Consider the following 5,863-nt stretch of genomic DNA (forward strand, 5'->3'; position numbering starts at 1 on the left):
GTATGTATGTATATATATATATGTATATATGTTCATGTTTACTGAAACATATTCAACTTATAGTTATTGACATGGAGAGTCCAAACTTTCAGCTTCCATTTGAGGGTATCCTATGGGATGAAGCGTTTAGGAATTTAGCTCTTTAAAATGTGCCCAACCTGCTTTTAAGGAGACCAAAAGTGGACAATTGGCTCAAAGGCTATTTCATGGGCAGGTGTGAGCAAATCTGAGTAGAATAAATACAAAGCAATTTACACATTCTCTTTAAAATAAAGTAAGTAAATTACTCACTTTGCTCAATTCTGTTTAACAGAACCAGGCTGGTTAAGGAAATTCAACACTACATTTCTTAGAGTGCGTGGAAAAGTACTTTCCGATTATTGTGAGAAGTTTTATGACTTTTAGATACTTTTCTAATCAATGAAATAAATTTTTACCGAAGTAATATTCTGTTAAGATACTTTTACTTTTACTTAATTGTTTCTTTCAAATAGAAGAATAGAATAGAAACAGCATTTACTGTCCTGCAGAGGGGGAAGATCAGGTGTAACAGCAGCAGCAGATGCATCAATCCACAGAACAATATATTGCTATGTGACATTATCAACAGTAGCAATAATAATAATAATAGATTTAAAATAACATTAAAAATTAAAAAATAAAATAAAAATAAAAAAGTAAAATAAAATAAAAAAGTACTTTATGCACCTCTGTTTAAATCCTGTAAGTCAAATTTATACTTTCCATTTAAATGCTCATCTAATATTGCAGAAGCAATGTTTAATGGACCTCCTTTAAACATAATTTTTATACAGGTTTGTGACTTGTGAAAAAAGTCACAAGTAGCTATAGCACCAGAAAATTGTCTATCACTGAAATCACTTGTTCTGTTGCTGTGATTGAAAACTTTGTGTCATCAAGGGTTTTTGCACAAAACAAAAATGTCAAGTCCAAACATTCTATTAATGTGAATAATTTTTATTTACAATTACTGTACAGAAATGTATAACACTAACTACTAATCAAACTTAGGACTTACGTGAATGTAGACAGGCAGCTGCTGATGTTCAGAGAGATCCAGAAAATGGCTGAGTAGACTGATAACATGCTTGTTTTGGTTTTGGAAAGATATGAAGTCTGAGAACAACTTCTTCTCATCCTGCAATATTGAAGTTTAAAGTTTAATTGTAGACATGCATTAGATAAATTCAGTCTTTTTGTTTTTGCTTTCGTTTTAAGACGTAGTAACAGGAAGCAATACAAAATGTTGGACTGTCAGCTTTAAAAAAAAGGAACTGAATGTGTTGGATATGCACTTTGCAAAGTTTTATTCTAGTGCCGGACACGTTGTTCACTGGACACACACACACAGGCAAACCCAGTGGTCTGGAGGGTGTGTGGGGGGCGGGGGGCGGGGTAATATTAACAATAATGTTAACAAAATTATTAATATTTTACAGTTTATATAATCTATTTAAATAATGCCAGAAAACTGTGTCATGGATTTTACTAACAAAAAAAGGCAGAAAAATGTCTCAATTCACAACACAAATAAGCAGATTTGATCGTAGTTGACTCAGTGTGATCTGACCAGAACATGATGTAACAGTTTAAAATTAAAATAGGCTTATAAAATGGAAGTAATCAATGTTAATGGTTGAATGAAATTAACATAGTTATTAATTTAACGTAAAAAATTATACAGATAATTTGTGAAACAGAGTTGGGCTTTCTGTTAAACTAGTAGGTGCTATGATGACTGTGAGATGATGCCCTGTTTGTGCTCCTCCATGTTGTCAGTCATGCTATCAGTGGATGCAGGGCTCCTTCTAGGGTTTTCTAAGTCTATACCTCGTACTTTGCAACCTCTACTTCCTGTTTAATCCAGCCATGTGCAAAAGTCATCATCTGGCATAATTATGCTTTGTGTGGCCTGGTTGATTCACTCCAAACCCGTAGATGGAAACTTGCTTAATTTGCATTTCTGTTTTCTTTGGGAAAACATAAATTTGATTACAGACCCATTCCAGTATGAAACCATATGCATACTCTCCACGTCCATGCTGATATGTGTTTAAATTTGTATCAGAATTCACCTCTCTGACAGTTTCTATAGAAACAATATTATTAAATTAATAATAAAATTTTTTGTTAGTTTGTTGTCTTTGGTGTGGCCATAAAATACGTAGTTAGAAATAATTTAATCTCCTCTCGGTTCAATTGAGTTTAAATTTTAATTCAAGAGATTTTGTACAGAAATGTAGTGTTTGTACTCACCTCTCAGTTCCTTCTTTGTGCTCTGTGTCTTCTTAGTGCTTGTACGGAAGCGATCTTTTAACAGGAAACCATGAAAAGTACTGTAAGGCTGGCTGTCACTAAAAAGAGAAGACGCTTGTACAAAAGTACAAAAGTATGTGTCTAACAAAAGCTTTATTCTGTACTCTATTTTAGCACATAATTCTTTATTATTCCCTAGCATAATGATAATTTTGTTTTGTATTTTAGACTTAATCATAAATATGCCATTATTGGATATGGGCAGCAGTGGCAGATCTAGGATTTTTCTGAGTAAGTGGCCATCAAGGGGCCACAATATTCATAGAGGGGCCAAGTATTTGTTCAACATCCTTTCATATAAATCCACAGTTTTGGGGATACATTAGTAAGGTGTATACATTTAACCAGTCAGACATGTTCAAACACTTGTAATGTAATTGTTTTAAAAACTGTCAAAGGGAGAATTATTGTAAAGTGTAATACAGTACACTATTTATTAATGACAAATACATAATTGTATTTGTCATTAATAAACTCAATTGAACCCAGAGGAGATTCAGTTATTTCTAACTATTTTATGGCCACACCAAAGACAACAAACTAAAAAAAAAACAATCTACTCCCATCTATAAGGGGAGCCTTATTGTAAAGTGGTAACTTTACAGTAAGGCTCCCCTTGTATATAGCTTTTAAATAGTTTATAGATAGATTATTAATTCATCTGTAAAAACTTTTAAATTATTAACAAGTGTTTTTATGCATTAATCAAGGTCAATGAAGAGACTAAGCTGTCTGGTTTCTTTTCAAATCAAGCCAAATCTGTTCGGGTATTAAAACATTTCAGACAACAATGATTAGGAAACACATATTTTAACATATAATATTGTACTGTATGACTGCATTATAAATATCCACAAATATTAAAGGGATACTTATTGTAAAGTGTAAAACTGTACACTATTTTGGATGGGGTGACTACTTGGTATGTTAACATAATGTTTTCTTTTGATACATCAACATTGTTGACAGTGGTTACATGTTTGAACAATAATTTCAAATATTGATAATGGACACAAAGTTTTAAAAATGATAATTTTTCACATTAAAGACTAACCTTTGGCATTTATAAATATTTATTTGTCATTAATAAATACTGTACTGTATTACACTTTACAATAATTCTCCCTTTGACAGTTGTGAATATTTATAATGCAGCAATACAGTACAATATTAATATGTTAAAATATGTGTTTATTATTGTGCTTACAATGTAGTGACCTAGTCAGAAATGTTTAATATAGCACCTTTAGATACGTGAACAAATTTGTTTCACTATTTGGTAAGAAACTGGACAGTTTTGTCTTTCTCAACCTTAATTATTGCATAATGAACATTTGTTAATGGTTTATAAGGTGTTTACAGATAAATTAATAACCTATCTTTAAACTCTTTATAAGCCATCTATAAGGGGAGCCTTATTGTAAAGTGGTACCAAAAAAGGCTTGCACAGAAAATTCTCCTTACCAGTTTTTCATACATTTTACTCTACATAGAATTTTTTTCTCAAACACACATGTGAGAAAATCCAACCATCATTTGTCAGTTGAAAAACTTATTTTTTTTGCAGGATTTTTCAAAATTTTCTTAAGAAGAGAAGAAGAATTCTGTAAGCTTGATTCATTCTAGACTTTACTATTTGACTCTTTAGCACAACTAGTGTTTGAAAAGGGAACTGCATCCACCATCATCACTCCCAGGTAAAGGACAGATGAGTGCCAGGACAGGGGCACTTCAAGGGGGCCAATCAGATTTCATCTGGTGCCAATGCCCCTGTGGCCCCGCCCCTAGAACAGCCCCTGATGGGCAGAGAGCCCTGAAAGGAAGGATCGGGCAAAAGATAATAGATGGATGGAAGGATTTTCCAACAATGTTACCTTATTTGTTGAAAATTTTTGAAAATGCTTTTAACTTTTTTATATATTTAAAACAGTACCTTTAAAATGCTCTAAAATCTTTAAGTCATTATTAAATTTTGTGCATAATAATGAGTATGATCATAATTAAAATTTGCCCAGATGTAGTGTAATCATAATTACAACAATAGCCATGTTTCTATTAACTTTTATTAATGCACATTTTGAATAATCGTTTTAGAAAAGTAAAAATCACATGAAAACCTCACTTTGTGGTCACACCTCTGGAGGCGGTACCTTTTACATCAGACATTGGAATGTAAAACAAACTTTGCTTATGCAAAAAGAAGGACCTCATATTGATAAGACACACGACTGTTCATAACATATAACTGCAATGAGTGTCAAATACAAGACTGTATTTTAAATTCAGTTAATAATACACATAATTTCCTTTAATTGTGTTGCATTAGAGGAAGGCTTTCACACACCTTTTATGCTAGCCTGGTAAAAACCAGACCCTTGTCCTTCGCTTTGCTTCGTACGAGGGCCTGGACTCGCGACTATAGAGAAGCAATTCTTGCTGGAGGCGTGGCCTCTGCTGAAGTGTGTTTGTCGCTGTGAAGGAGGCTAAGCTGAGAAGCTAACCGGAAATCGCGAGCGCTGTAAACAACCCTACTGAGAGGAGGAACGTACCGAGCCGAACAAGACGACTGTAAATGAGAGCTGCTGGTTTGTCAGACAAATTTTATTTAATTTGGAAGCCTTATCAACATGGACTGGCTTCATTCACTTCCTCCACTGCCATCGCTAACCAACAAGCTGCACAGAAAATCGACGTCATTCGAAACCCGGCCTTCTGTTTGTTGATTGGCCCAGGTAAAATAAACTACAAGCAGACACTGTGCAGAAAATCAACAAAGTTCAAAACTCCGCCTTCTGTTTGTTGATTGGCCCAGGTAAAATAAACTACAAGCAGACACTGTGCAGAAAATCGACGTTCTGTTCTCTGATCGGTTCGGCTAAAATGGGAGAAGTCCCAGACGGAGCAGAGAAGCGAAAGTAGAATTGAGCAGAGCTGCGAAGGAAGGCAAGGGCCAGGCTTCTTTTATGCTGCAGATTCTTGTAAAAATAGAAAAGGGGAACTTGATTTTCATTCATCACTTCTGCATTTGGACAAAGTATATATTTTATACTATTTAAGTATAATATGCTATTTATCTGAAGTGGTTACTGTTAAACCTTTTATAAAAGTTAAAATCAGTCCCACCATAATAATTTGTCTTCCCAACAAACAACAGAAGTCCAAGTAACATGTAGACTCAACTTTATTATTTACAACAATGGCCAAAACAATCAAAATCATTTTTTTCTTTAAAGCTGACAGCTAAATGGTTAATTCATATTACAGTATATCTTATAAGTGTACTTGTCCTTCAACATATTTTAAAAACTGCTGCATAAAAAATGAGGATTTATGTGTGTGACCACCTTCAATGAGTGCTACTGTCTTTTATAATAAACACATTAGACTTAAAGGGGAAGCGAGCAAGTGTTAAAGTGATAAGTCAGTGAAAAATATGTCACTGATGAAGATGGGCCTAAGATGTTACAGAGCAAAAACTTTATTTTAGCCATTATTATTAATATTTTCTCTAATAATTAATATCATG

This window comes from Austrofundulus limnaeus, unplaced genomic scaffold (assembly GCF_001266775.1).
Source record: "Austrofundulus limnaeus strain Quisiro unplaced genomic scaffold, Austrofundulus_limnaeus-1.0 Scaffold267, whole genome shotgun sequence".
In the NCBI taxonomy this organism is placed as follows: Eukaryota; Metazoa; Chordata; class Actinopteri; order Cyprinodontiformes; family Rivulidae; genus Austrofundulus; species Austrofundulus limnaeus.